We start from the raw sequence: 14,984 nt of genomic DNA on the forward strand, positions 1-14,984 counted from the left end.
TGGTCCCAACCGTTCGGGAAACTCGCGAGGCTGGGGGCGGGCCGATCGGATGGCGGGGGGTGGGGGGCGGGGGGGATGGGGGGGGGGCCTCATACGGGACCCGGGTATTTTTGAGCGGGTGATCCGGGTCGGGCGCGTGGCCGATCGGGGTCACTATTTCCGCGGTCCCATGGAGCACGGCATGGCGCTGGAGGCTGCTGCTGTGCCCTTGCGCGGTCTCTGACCCGGAAGTGCAGGGGGCCGTATCGGCAGCTGGAGCTGAGAGCTTCACAATGGCTCCCTGATAGCCCCATGAAGGGCTGTGAATGTGTGGCCTTTTGGCGCCAGTTTTTCTGGCATAAAAGCCACAGTTTTCAAGATGGCGTGGGGACATAGTCCCTGAAAAGGAGAATCCAGCCCCAGGAGTCTGATCTGAAAACAGCTTTCACCTTTAGGGTTTTGTAGGTACGAATACTATCAAGGCACACTTTTACCAAACCCTCCTCCCCAGGTCATGGCAGTCCGGATGTGGTAGACTTCTAGAGTTCCTATTCAACCAACCAATAATACACAGGTTCATGGTTTGGCTACTTCTGGGAAAACAGCCAGCTCTTAGTGCCTCTGAGCTATTCACACAGCCATTCAGGTTTTAGACCTTTTTAGCCAGCACGCACAGTATCTCCAAGAGCTCCTGTCTCCTTTTCATCAAACAGAAAAACTGACCTCTTTCTGAGAACGATGTGCATCTTCTCCTCACAAGAATTCTCTTTTCTGTCTCAGCTTTCTCTTTGTTTCTGCATCTGTGTGCCGATTGGTTCACGCTCCAGCTCCTGTGTCTGTAGCTCTCCATTGAGTCTGCAGTTCTCCTTTATCCCTGGCTGTATGGCGTCCATATCTTAACTTCCTCCCTGTTGGTACTGCTTCCAGGTCAAGGGCTGCCAGGTCACAGGGACCTGTATTTCATATTGTCCAAGAAAGGTACAAATGATGCCTTTTCAATTGGTGCAAACTCTGAAAAGTCCTTTCCAAACATTCTTACCAATAACTACAGATTCCAAAGATATTCTAAGTAAATGACAAGTTTTCCTAACTATACTGCTTCTGGGTACAGGGATCATTATAATAAAAAGGCTTCATTGAGGAACTGTGATTGGAAGTGGCACAGTAAGATCATTGCTGACCGGCAGTCAGCAGTGTGGCATTGTCAGCTCCTTGACTTGCCTTTGGGAGGAGGGCTCACAACCTGAGCGGGATATAGTCCTGGATGTTTGATGATAGAAGATTTCCTAACTCATGTAGACTGAATGGGTCATTTTCTGGGTGGCATGATGTGATGAGTGTTGTGTCACAGGGGTCAGTGCTAGGACCTCAACTTTTCACCATTTATACAAACGACAAGCATGAGGAGGCCAATGGGAAGGTTGCTAAATTCACTGATGCTATAAAGAAAGGTGGGAGAGTAAGTTGTGAAGAAGACATACGGAGGCTACAAAAGGATATGGATAGGTTAAGTGAGTGGGCAAAGATCTGGTAAATGGAGTACAATGTGGGAAAATGTGAAATTGCCCATTTTGGCAGGAAGAACAAAGAGAAGCTTACAATGATCATAATAATCTTTATTAGTGTCGCAAACCGGCTTACATTAACACGGCAATGAAATTACTGTGAAAATCCCCTAGTCGCCACACTCCGCCGCCTGTTCGGGTACACCGAGGGAGAATTCAGAATGGCCAATTCACCCAACATGCACGTCTTTCGGGACTTGTGGGAGGAAACCGGAGCACCCGGAGGAAACTCACACCGACACGAGGAGAACGTTCAGACTCCGCACTGACAGTGACCCAAGCCGGGAATCGAACCCGGGTATCTGGCGCTGTGAAGCAACAGTGCTAACCACTTTGCTACTGTGCCGCCCCATCTAAATGGTGATAGTTTGCAGAGCTGCAGAGGAATCTGGGTGTCCAAGTGCATGAATCATAAAGGTTAGCATACAGGTACAGCAAGTAACTAGGAAAGCTAATCGAATGTTATTGTTCATTGTGAGAGACTTGAATACAAAAGTAGGCTTCAGTTATGCAGGGTATTGGTGAGACCACATCTGGAATATTGTTTACAATATTGGTTTCCTTATTTAAGAAAAGCTGTAAATCCATTGGAAGCAGTTTCGAGAAGATTTGCCAGTCTAATACCAGGAATGGGTGGGTTGATTATTGAGGAAAGGTTGGGCAGGCTGGGCTTGTATCTGTTGGAGCTTAGAAGAGTAAGAGGCGACTTGACTGAAACAGATAAAGTCCTGAGGGGTATGTTCGTATGAATGATGTGAACTCCTCCCTCTAAATACTCCACACCCAGAATGCCACATTCATCATCAAAGATAGAATAAAATAATGGTCTAACGTGGTGGAGGTCATTCAGCTGATGGTGTCAATGTCTTAAAACAGCAATGCCATTAATACCACACCCAAGCTCCCTTTTTGACTGCTAAGAGTTTACTCATTTCTCTTTTGAGTGACAATTGGACCAGATTCAACCACAATTTCAGATTTACCAGGTTACAACACATTGCATAGAAAATGCTTCTTCATCTCCACTCCAGCTCCTTTGCAAATCATCTTAAATTTGGAAATCATATCTCATTACTTACACACACTGTTCAGAACACACATCCCTCCTTGTGAAGCACATTGATCAGTACACACAGCTCTCCCTGTGTAACACACTGTTCAGTATACACAGCTCTCCCTGTGTAACACACTGTTCAGTACACAGCTGCTCTCCCTGTGTAACACACTGTTCAGTACACACAGCTCTCCCTGTGTAACACACTCATCAGTACACACAACTCTCCCTGTGTAACACACTGCTCAGTACTCACAGCGCTCCCTGTGTAACACACTGTTCAGTACACACAACTCTCCCTGTGTAACACACTGTTCAGTACACACAGCTCTCCCTGTGTTACACACTGTTCAGTACACACAGCTCTCCCTGCGTAACACACTGTTCAGTACACAGCTGCTCTCCCTGTGTAACACATTGTTCAGTACACTCTCCTTGTGTAACACACTGTTCAGTACGCATAGCATTCCCTGTGTAACACACTGTTCAATACACACAGCTCTCCCAGTGTAACACACTCATCAGTACACACAGCTCTCCCTGTGTAACACACTGTTCAGTACGCACAGCATTCCCTGTGTAACACACTGTTCAATACACACAGCTCTCCCTGTGTAACACACTGTTCAATACACACAGCTCTCCCAGTGTAACACACTGTTCAGTACACACAGCTCTCCCTGTGTAACACACTGTTCAGTTCACACAACTCTCCCAGTGTAACACACTGTTCAGTACACACAGCTCCCCCTGTGTAACACACTGTTCAGTACACACAGCTCCCCCGGTGTAACACACTGTTCAGTACACACAGCTCTCCCTGGGTAACACACTGTTCAGTACACACAGCTCGCCCTGTGTAACACAGTGTTCAGTACACACAGCTCTCCCTGTGTAACACACTCATCAGTACACACAGCTCTCCCTGTGTAACACACTTTCAGTACACACAGCTCTCCCTGTGTAACACACTGTTCAGTTCACACAGCTCTCCCAGTGTAACACACTCATCAGTACACACAGCTCTCCCTGTGTAACACTGTTTTGTACACACAGCTCTCCATGTGTAATACACTGGTACACACAGCTCTCTCTGTGTAACACACTGTTCAGTACACACAACTCTCCCAGTGTAACACACTCATCAGTACACACAGCTCTCCCAGTGTAACACACTCATCAGTACACACAGCTCTCCCTGTGTAACACTGTTTTGTACACACAGCTCTCCATGTGTAATACACTGGTACACACAGCTCTCTCTGTGTAACACACTGTTCAACACACTAACTTCTCCCTGTGTAACACACTGTTCAGTACACACAGCTCTCCCTGTGTAACACATTATTCAATACACACTGCTCTCCCAGTGTAACACACTGTTCAGTACGCACAGCTCTCCCTGTGTAACACACTGTTCTGTACACACAGCTCTCCCTGTGTAACACACTGTTCAGTACACAAAGCTCTCCCTGTGTAACACACTGTTCAATACACACAGCTCTCCCTGTGTAACACACTGTTCAGTACACACAGCTCTCCCTGTGTAACACATTATTCAATACACACTGCTCTCCCTGTGTAACACACTGTTCAGTACGCACAGCTCTCCCTGTGTAACACACTGTTCAGTACACACAGCTCTCCCTGTGTAACACGCTGTTCAGTACACACAGCTCTCCCTGTGTAACACACTGTTCAATACACACAGCTCTCCCTGTGTAACACATTATTCAATACACACTGCTCTCCCTGTGTAACACACTGTTCAGTACACACAGCTCTCCCTGTGTAACACACTGTTCAGTACACACAGCTCTCCCTGTGTAACACACTGTTCAGTACCCACAGCTCTCCCTGTGTAACACACTGTTCAATACACACAGCTCTCCCTGTGTAACACACTGTTCAATACACAGCTCTCCCTGTGTAACACACTGTTCAGTACACACAGCTCTCCCTGTGTAACACATTATTCAATACACACTGCTCTCCCTGTGTAACACACTGTTCAGTACGCACAGCTCTCCCTGTGTAACACACTGTTAAGTACACACAGCTCTCCCTGTGTAACACACTGTTCAGTACACACAGCTCTCCCTGTGTAACACACTGTTCAGTACACACAGCTCTCCCTGTGTAACACACTGTTCAACACACTAACTTCTCCCTGTGTAACACACTGTTCAGTACACACAGCTCTTCCTGTGTAACACATTATTCAATACACACTGCTCTCCCTGTGTAACACACTGTTCAGTACGCACAGCTCTCCCTGTGTAACACACTGTTCAGTACACACAGCTCTCCCTGTGTAACACACTGTTCAGTACACACAGCTCTCCCTGTGTAACACACTGTTCAATACACACAGCTCTCCCTGGGTAACACACTGTTCAGTACACAAACCCTCCCAGTATAACACACTGTTCAGTACACACAGCTCTCCCTGTGTAACACACTGTTCAGTACACACAGCTCTCCCTGTGTAACACACTGTTCAGTACACACAGCTCTCCCTGTGTAACACACTGTTTTGTGTACGCAATTAGAGTCATAGAGTTTTGACAGCACCGAAAGAGGCCCTTCAGCCCATCGCGACTGTTCTGTGTATCAAGCACCTATCCACTCTAATCCTATATTTCAGAACTTTTCTGCTGTGGCGTTTCAAGTGCTCATCTGAATACTTGTTCAATGTTGGGTTATCGCCACTGCCATCCTTTCAGACAGCGAGTTCCAGATTCCCACCACTCTCTGGATGCAAAGAGTTCTTCTCAAATCCCATCTCACCTTCTTGCCCCTTATCTTAAATCTGGGCATTGACCGCTCCACTAAAGGTTAATATTCCTTCCTATCAACCCTACCTCTGCCCCTCATTACTTTATACACCTCACTCATGTGTCCCCCCTCAGCCTTCCTAGCTCCAAAGTAAACAACCCCAACCTATCCAGTCTCTCTTCCTAGCTGAAACACTCCAGCCCAGGCAGCATCCTGGTGAACTCCTCTGCTCCGTCTCCAGTGCAATCACTTCCTTTCGATAGTGTGGTGACCAGAACCTTACACAGTATTCCAGCTGGGGCTTAACCATCATTTTATACAGCTCCAGCATAGCCTCCCTGCTATTATATTCAATGTCTCGGCTAATAAAGGCAAGTAACCCATTTGACTTCTTAACCACCTTATCTACCTGTCCGGCCCTCTTCTGTGGATATGCACCCCAATGTCCCTTTGATCTTCTGTACTCCCTAGTTCATTGTAAATTCCCCTGCCTTGTTAGTCCTCCCAAAATACATGACCCCAGTAATTCTCAGGGTTGCCATTGTTCTGTCCATCGAAACAGCCCATCTGTACCATCCTGTAATCTAAGGCTTTCCTGCTCAGTATTTACCACACCACCAATTTTTGTCTCATCTGTGGACTTACTGATCATTTCTTCTGTATTCACATCTAGATCATTAATGTACACTACAAAATGCAAGGGACCCAGCACCAATCCCTGCGAAACACCACTTGACACATGCTTATGGTCACAAAGCCAATTTGGGATCCAATTTCCCATGCGGGAACGTGTCAAAAGCCTCACAAAAGTCCATGTCCGCTATAACAACTGCACCACCGTCATCCACACACCTAGTCACCGCCTCGAAAAGTTCAATCAAATTTGGAAGGCATGATCTCCCTTTGGCAAAGTCATGCTGACTATCCTTGAGTAATAGTTACCTGTCCAAGGGGAGATTCATTCTGTCCCTCAGAATTTCTTCTAATAGTTTCCCTTCCACTGAGGTTAGGCTCACTTGCCTGTAATTTTCTGCTTTATCCCTAGCACCCCTCTTGAATAATGGTGCCACATTCATTGTCCTCCAATCCTCTGGCACCTCTCATGTGACCAGAGAAGATTTGAAAATTATTGTCAGAGCCTCTGCAGTCTCCTCCATTGCCTCCCTCAGCAGCCTGGGATACAACTCATCTGGATCTGGGAACTTATCCACTTTTAAGCACAGGAAAAACTGCAAATACCACCTCCCTCTCAATATTAATTTGTTCAAGTACATCACAATCCCCCCCCCTCTGATTACTATACCTACATTGTCGTTCTCTACAGTGAACACAGCTGCATAGTATTAATTTAACACCTCACCTATGCCTTCCGGCTTCACACACAGATTGCCATGTTGGTCCCGATAGGGCCCTACTCTTTCCATACTCTTGTAGGGCTTCTGCTGTTTTGAGCCCTCGGTATAAGCCACCCTTTTTTCCCCTGGATTTGTTGCTTGCACCCTTCACGTTTACAGGAACATGTTGGCCCTGTGCTCTCACGTTTACGGGAATATGTTGGCCCTGTGCTCTCTCTATTTCCTTTTGAATCAATCCCTCTGGTTTGATGTAGATTTTCCTACAAGTAGCTCCTCCCGGTTGATTTTGGACAGATCCTGTCCTATCCTATTAAAACTGGTCCTCCCCCAATTCAGAACCTTTGTTTCCGATCCATCTTTGTCCTTTTCCATAACTACCTTAAATCCTATAGGGTTATGCTAACTATCACCAAAATGCTCCTTCACAGAAACTTCTCCCATTGCCTGGCTTCATTCCCTAAAACTAGGCACTGCTCCTTCTCTTGTCGCTCCTTTCTACGTACTGACATAAAAAGCTCTCCTGGATGCATTTCAAAAATTCCGTCCCCTCTAAGCCTTTCACACTTTAACTATCCCAATTAATATTGGGGAAGTTAAAATCCCCTATTATTATTATTTTCACATTTCTCTGAGATTTGCTTACATATCTGCCCTTCTTTCTCTCCCTGGTTGTTTGGGAGGCTATAGTACACTCCCAGCACAGTGATTACCCCTTTTTGTTTCCAGGTTCTACCCACATGGCCTCACTTGTGGCGCCTGCTGAGATATCCTCCATCCTCACTGCAGTAATTGACTCCTTGATCAACATTGCAACACAATATCCTCTTTTGCATGGCCCTGTGTTGCCTGAATATACTCTGGAATATGTCCTGTCCCTCCCTCAACCATGTCTCTGTGATAGCAGTAGTATCAAATTTCCATGTTTTAATCAACACCCTCAACTCATCTGCCTTACCTGTCAGATTCCTTGCATTAAAATAAATGCCATCCAGCCTTGCCGTATTCCCTTGTGCCTTCACAGGACTGGCTTTGCTCTGCCTTCTTGACTGACTTGCTTTTTCTTCTATATTTGGCAGTGCATCACCACCTCCTCTCCCGCCACTCCATATCATATCCCTCTGCCAAATTAGTTTAAAGCCCCCCAACTGCACCAGCACACCTCCCTGCAAGGATGTTAGTCCCATTTCAGTTTAGCCGCAGCCCAGTTTGTACAGGGCCCACCTTCCCTAGAAGCTAACCCAGTGATGGTACAGCCTGTGCTGTACATTTCTTTGTTCTTTGTTCTTTGATCCAGGAATCTAAAGCCCTCCCTCCGGCACCCTTTTCAGCCAAGCATTCATCTGCCCTATTCTCCGAGTCTTATACTCACTAGTACGTGGCACTGGTAGCAATCCAAAGGTCACAACCTTTGAAGTCCTGCTTTTCAATCCGCTACCGAGCTCCCTAAATGCTTGCTACAGGACCTATTCCCTCTTACTACCTATGTCATCGGTACAAGTGTGAACCACAAAGGCTGACTGTTCACCCTCCCACTTCAGGATGCCCTGCAGCCGTTCAGTGACACCCTTGACCTTGGCTGCAGCAATGCCCGTCTGCACCCCTCTCTATTGAGTCTCCAACCACTATTGCTTTTCCATTCTTACTCCTCCCTCTTGTGCGGCTGAGCCACCCACAGTGCCGCGAGCCTGGCTCTGGCTGCGCTACCCAGTAGAGCAATTACTCTCAACATTTTCCAGAACAGAAAAATGGTCCATGAATGATGGGGCTTTCCTGACTACCTGCCTGCCTCCCTTCTTCTGACCGGTGCTCACCCATTCCCCCTCTTAGTCCACTTCCTAAAGCTGCGGGGTGACCCCGTCTAAAAATGTCCTCTCCACATATCTCTCTGCCTCGCGGAAGCGCCTCAGCGACTCGACCTGCTCAAGCTACGAAACCTGGAGGTCAAGTTGGGAAAACTGGCGGCACCTCCTGCACATGTAGGAGGCGTCTCTGAATTCCCACATGCTGCAGGAGGCACAGCACACAAGGCTGAGCTACAGGCCATAATTTAGTTAAGACTCTTACCGTAACTTTATACCCAGGAGAAAATTAGATAAGTTTTTTTTTAAAAAGCCAGAACCTTACCATAATGCAACTTTAAGGTGGAGAAACCAACTTATCCACTAGCTTAGAGTCAGCTCTCCCCCTTTGTTCTGACGTCACTTTTCAGACATGAACGTCAACTCTTGCGGTACTGCCGTGTGTCGGAGGTGCATTGCCCTCTGCTCTGCCCGGCCGCTCTGCCCCTCTGCTCTGCCCGGCTGCTCTGCCCGGCTGCTCTGCCCGGCAGCTCTGCCCGGCTGCTCTGCCCCTCTGCTCTGCCCCTCTGCTCTGCCCGGCCGCTCTGCCCCTCTGCTCTGCCCGGCAGCTCTGCCCGGCTGCTCTGCCCGGCTGCTCTGCCCGGCTGCTCTGCCCGGCTGCTCTGCCCCTCTGCTCTGCCCGGCTGCTCTGCCCCTCTGCTCTGCCCGGCTGCTCTGCCCCTCTGCTCTGCCCCTCTGCTCTGTCTGGCTGCTCTGCCCGGCTGCTCTGCCCCTCTGCTCTGCCCGGCTGCTCTGCCCCTCTGCTCTGCCCGGCTGCTCTGCCCGGCTGCTCTGTCCGGCTGCTCTGCCCGGCTGCTCTGCCCCTCTGCTCTGCCCGGCTGCTCTGCCCCTCTGCTCTGCCCCTCTGCTCTGTCTGGCTGCTCTGCCCGGCTGCTCTGCCCCTCTGCTCTGCCCGGCTGCTCTGCCCCTCTGCTCTGCCCGGCTGCTCTGCCCCTCTGCTCTGCCCGGCTGCTCTGCCCGGCTGCTCTGCCCGGCTGCTCTGTCCGGCTGCTCTGCCCGGCTGCTCTGCCCGGCTGCTCTGCCCCTCTGCTCTGCCCGGCTGCTCTGACCGGCTGCTCTGCCCGGCTGCTCTGCCCGGCTGCTCTGCCCGGCTGCTCGGCCCGGCTGCTCTGCCCGGCTGCTCTGCCCGGCTGCTCTGCCCGGCTGCTCTGCCCGGCTGCTCTGCCCGGCTGCTCTGCCCCTCTGCTCTGCCCGGCTGCTCTGCCCGGCTGCTCTGCCCGGCTGCTCTGCCCGGCTGCTCTGCCCGGCTGCTCGGCCCGGCTGCTCTGCCCGGCTGCTCTGCCCGGCTGCTCGGCCCCTCTGCTCTGCCCGGCTGCTCTGCCCGGCTGCTCTGCCCGGCTGCTCTGCCCCTCTGCTCTGCCCGGCTGCTCTGCCCCTCTGCTCTGCCCGGCTGCTCTGCCCGGCTGCTCTGCCCGGCTGCTCTGCCCCTCTGCTCTGCCCGGCTGCTCTGCCCGGCTGCTCTGCCCGGCTGCTCTGCCCCTCTGATCTGCCCGGCTGCTCTGCCCCTCTGCTCTGCCCGGCTGCTCTGCCCCTCTGATCTGCCCGGCTGCTCTGCCCGGCTGCTCTGCCCCTCTGCTCTGCCCGGCTGCTCTGCCCGGCTGCTCTGCCCGGCTGCTCTGCCCCTCTGCTCTGCCCGGCTGCTCTGCCCCTCTGCTCTGCCCGGCTGCTCTGCCCGGCTGCTCTGCCCGGCTGCTCTGCCCCTCTGCTCTGCCCGGCTGCTCTGCCCGGCTGCTCTGCCCGGCTGCTCTGCCCCTCTGATCTGCCCGGCTGCTCTGCCCCTCTGCTCTGCCCGGCTGCTCTGCCCCTCTGATCTGCCCGGCTGCTCTGCCCGGCTGCTCTGCCCGGCTGCTCTGCCCGGCTGCTCTGCCCGGCTGCTCTGCCCGGCTGCTCTGCCCCTCTGCTCTGTCCGGCTGCTCTGCCCCTCTGCTCTGCCCGGCTGCTCTGCCCGGCTGCTCTGCCCGGCTGCTCTGCCCGGCTGCTCTGCCCGGCTGCTCTGCCCGGCTGCTCTGCCCGGCTGCTCTGCCCCTCTGATCTGCCCGGCTGCTCTGCCCCTCTGCTCTGTCCGGCTGCTCTGCCCGGCTGCTCTGCCCCTCTGCTCTGCCCAGCTGCTCTGCCCCTCTGCTCTGCCCGGCTGCTCTGCCCCTCTGCTCTGCCCGGCTGCTCTGCCCGGCTGCTCTGCCCGGCTGCTCTGCCCCTCTGCTCTGCCCGGCTGCTCTGCCCGGCTGCTCTGCCCCTCTGCTCCGCCCGGCTGCTCTGCCCCTCTGCTCTGCCCGGCTGCTCTGCCCCTCTGCTCTGCCCCTCTGCTCTGCCCGGCTGCTCTGCCCCTCTGCTCTGCCCCTCTGCTCTGCCCGGCTGCTCTGCCCCTCTGCTCTGCCCGGCTGCTCTGCCCGGCTGCTCTGCCCCTCTGCTCTGCCCCTCTGCTCTGCCCGGCTGCTCTGCCCCTCTGCTCTGCCCGGCTGCTCTGCCCGGCTGCTCTGCCCCTCTGCTCTGCCCCTCTGCTCTGCCCGGCTGCTCTGCCCGGCTGCTCTGCCCCTTTGCTCTGCCCCTCTGCTCTGCCCGGCTGCTCTGCCCCTCTGCTCTGCCCCTCTGCTCTGTCCGGCTGCTCTGTCCGGCTGCTCTGCCCGGCTGCTCTGCCCCTCTGCTCTGCCCCTCTGCTCTGCCCCTCTGCTCTGCCCCTCTGCTCTGCCCCTCTGCTCGGCCCGGGTGCTCTGCCCCTCTGCTCTGCCCGGCTGCTCTGCCCGGCTGCTCTGCCCGGCTGCTCTGCCCGGCTGCTCTGTCCGGCTGCTCTGCCCGGCTGCTCTGCCCGGCTGCTCTGCCCGGCTGCTCTGCCCCTCTGCTCTGTCCGGCTGCTCTGCCCGGCTGCTCTGCCCGGCTGCTCTGCCCGGCTGCTCTGCCCCTCTGCTCTGCCCGGCTGCTCTGCCCGGCTGCTCTGCCCGGCTGCTCTGCCCGGCTGCTCTGCCCCTCTGCTCTGCCCGGCTGCTCTGCCCGGCTGCTCTGTCTGGCTGCTCTGCCCCTCTGCTCTGCCCGGCTGCTCTGCCCGGCTGCTCTGCCCGGCTGCTCTGCCCCTCTGCTCTGCCCGGCTGCTCTGCCCCTCTGCTCTGCCCGGCTGCTCTGCCCGGCTGCTCTGCCCCTCTGCTCTGCCCGGCTGCTCTGCCCGGCTGCTCTGCCCGGCTGCTCTGCCCCTCTGCTCTGCCCGGCTGCTCTGCCCGGCTGCTCTGCCCGGCTGCTCTGCCCGGCTGCTCTGCCCCTCTGCTCTGCCCGGCTGCTCTGCCCGGCTGCTCTGCCCCTCTGCTCTGCCCGGCTGCTCTGCCCGGCTGCTCTGCCCCTCTGCTCTGCCCCTCTGCTCGGCCCGGGTGCTCTGCCCCTCTGCTCTGCCCGGCTGCTCTGCCCGGCTGCTCTGCCCGGCTGCTCTGCCCCTCTGCTCTGCCCGGCTGCTCTGTCCGGCTGCTCTGCCCGGCTGCTCTGCCCCTCTGCTCTGCCCGGCTGCTCTGCCCGGCTGCTCTGCCCGGCTGCTCTGCCCCTCTGCTCTGCCCGGCTGCTCTGCCCGGCTGCTCTGCCCGGCTGCTCTGCCCCTCTGCTCTGCCCGGCTGCTCTGCCCGGCTGCTCTGTCCGGCTGCTCTGCCCCGCTGCTCGGCCCGGCTGCTCTGCCCCTCTGCTCTGCCCGGCTGCTCTGCCCCTCTGCTCTGTCCGGCTGCTCTGCCCGGCTGCTCTGCCCGGCTGCTCTGCCCCTCTGCTCTGCCCGGCTGCTCTGCCCGGCTGCTCTGCCCGGCTGCTCTGCCCCTCTGCTCTGCCCGGCTGCTCTGCCCCTCTGCTCTGCCCGGCTGCTCTGCCCCTCTGCTCTGCCCGGCTGCTCTGCCCGGCTGCTCTGCCCCTCTGCTCTGCCCGGCTGCTCTGCCCCTCTGCTCTGCCCGGCTGCTCTGCCCGGCTGCTCTGCCCGGCTGCTCTGCCCCTCTGCTCTGCCCGGCTGCTCTGCCCGGCTGCTCTGCCCCTCTGCTCTGCCCGGCTGCTCTGCCCCTCTGCTCTGCCCCTCTGCTCTGCCCGGCTGCTCTGCCCGGCTGCTCTGCCCGGCTGCTCTGCCCCTCTGCTCTGCCCGGCTGCTCGGCCCGGCTGCTCTGCCCCTCTGCTCTGTCCGGCTGCTCTGCCCGGCTGCTCTGCCCGGCTGCTCTGCCCCTCTGCTCTGCCCCTCTGCTCTGCCCCTCTGCTCTGCCCGGCTGCTCTGCCCGGCTGCTCTGCCCGGCTGCTCTGCCCCTCTGCTCTGCCCGGCTGCTCGGCCCGGCTGCTCTGCCCCTCTGCTCTGCCCGGCTGCTCTGCCCGGCTGCTCTGCCCCTCTGCTCGGCCCGGCTGCTCTGCCCCTCTGCTCGGCCCGGCTGCTCTGCCCCTCTGCTCTGCCCGGCTGCTCTGCCCGGCTGCTCTGCCCGGCTGCTCTGCCCCTCTGCTCTGCCCGGCTGCTCTGCCCGGCTGCTCTGCCCGGCTGCTCTGCCCGGCTGCTCTGCCCCTCTGCTCTGTCCGGCTGCTCTGCCCGGCTGCTCTGCCCGGCTGCTCTGCCCGGCTGCTCTGCCCGGCTGCTCTGCCCGGCTGCTCTGCCCCTCTGCTCTGCCCCTCTGCTCTGCCCGGCTGCTCTGCCCGGCTGCTCTGCCCCTCTGCTCTGCCCCTCTGCTCTGCCCGGCTGCTCTGCCCGGCTGCTCTGCCCGGCTGCTCTGCCCGGCTGCTCTGCCCGGCTGCTCTGCCCGGCTGCTCTGCCCGGCTGCTCTGTCCGGCTGCTCTGCCCGGCTGCTCTGCCCGGCTGCTCTGCCCGGCTGCTCTGCCCCTCTGCTCTGCCCGGCTGCTCTGCCCGGCTGCTCTGTCCGGCTGCTCTGCCCGGCTGCTCTGCCCGGCTGCTCTGCCCGGCTGCTCTGCCCCTCTGCTCTGCCCGGCTGCTCTGCCCCTCTGCTCTGCCCGGCTGCTCTGCCCGGCTGCTCTGCCCCTCTGCTCTGCCCGGCTGCTCTGCCCGGCTGCTCTGCCCGGCTGCTCGGCCCGGCTGCTCTGCCCGGCTGCTCTGCCCCTCTGCTCTGTCCCTCTGCTCTGCCCGGCTGCTCTGCCCGGCTGCTCTGCCCGGCTGCTCTGCCCGGCTGCTCGGCCCGGCTGCTCTGCCCGGCTGCTCTGCCCCTCTGCTCTGCCCGGCTGCTCTGCCCGGCTGCTCTGCCCGGCTGCTCTGCCCGGCTGCTCTGCCCGGCTGCTCTGCCCCTCTGCTCTGCCCGGCTGCTCTGCCCGGCTGCTCTGCCCCTCTGCTCTGCCCGGCTGCTCTGCCCGGCTGCTCTGCCCCTCTGCTCTGCCCCTCTGCTCTGCCCGGCTGCTCTGCCCGGCTGCTCTGCCCCTCTGCTCTGTCCGGCTGCTCTTCCCGGCTGCTCTGCCCGGCTGCTCTGCCCGGCTGCTCTGCCCGGCTGCTCTGCCCCTCTGCTCTGCCCGGCTGCTCTGCCCGGCTGCTCTGCCCCTCTGCTCTGTCCGGCTGCTCTTCCCGGCTGCTCTGCCCCTCTGCTCTGCCCGGCTGCTCTGCCCGGCTGCTCTGCCCGGCTGCTCTGCCCCTCTGCTCTGCCCCTCTGCTCTGCCCCTCTGCTCTGCCCGGCTGCTCTGCCCGGCTGCTCTGCCCCTCTGCTCTGCTCCTCTGCTCTGCCCCTCTGCTCTGCCCGGCTGCTCTGCCCGGCTGCTCTGCCCCTCTGCTCTGCCCCTCTGTTCTGCCCAGCTGCTCTGCCCCTCTGCTCTGCCCGGCTGCTCTGCCCGGCTGCTCTGCCCGGCTGCTCTGCCCCTCTGCTCTGTCCGGCTGCTCTGCCCCTCTGCCCCTCTGCTCTGCCCCTCTGCCCCTCTGCTCTGCCCCTCTGCTCTGCCCCTCTGCCCGGCTGCTCTGCCCCTCTGCTCTGCCCAGCCCCCCAACTAAGCCACTCAGTCCAGATGCCACTCCATTTCACAACTGCTGGGCGCAAGAACTTTGCTTTTATGCTGCTGCCAACTTCCCATTGATGACTCAACTGCCCTCTGCCTGGTGAATAGCAGCAATTGCAAAACAAATGGTGACAGCTGATTGACCATTAACTGCCACTCACAGGCAAGCTTATATATATATTTTGTTAAATAAATTTAGAGTACACAATTTTTTTTTTCCCATTTAAGGGGCAATTTAGTGTGGCTAATCCATCCAGCCACATCTTTTTGGGTTATGGGGATGAGACTCACTCAGACACGGGGAGAATGTGCAAACTCCACAAGGACAGTGACCCGGGGCCGGGATCGAACCCGGGACCTCGGGGCCGTGAGGCAGCAGTGCCGTAGGAACCTTATATTAGTCAAATTTCAAAAATTTGAAGCTCAAGTCAAGCTGTTAAACTAGGCTTCAGATTTTACAGATTCCATTTAACAATAC

General features: G+C 56.8%; 1 protein-coding gene across 5 annotated transcripts in view; it reads right to left on the minus strand.

Moving 5' to 3' along the window:
- The window catches only part of foxp4 (forkhead box P4), a 620,454-nt gene that overhangs the window by 483,348 nt on the left and 122,122 nt on the right, over positions 1 to 14,984 (minus strand). The window contains exon 2 of one of the 5 annotated variants that reach the window (XM_072480225.1): positions 703 to 932. The exons of the other annotated variants lie outside the window; for them this stretch is intronic. The gene's annotated coding sequence lies outside the window, so the exon portion shown is untranslated. The remainder of the gene's footprint in view (positions 1 to 702; positions 933 to 14,984) is intronic. 5 annotated transcript variants of the gene reach the window in all.

This window comes from Scyliorhinus torazame, chromosome 17 (assembly GCF_047496885.1).
Source record: "Scyliorhinus torazame isolate Kashiwa2021f chromosome 17, sScyTor2.1, whole genome shotgun sequence".
Classification (NCBI taxonomy): Eukaryota; Metazoa; Chordata; class Chondrichthyes; order Carcharhiniformes; family Scyliorhinidae; genus Scyliorhinus; species Scyliorhinus torazame.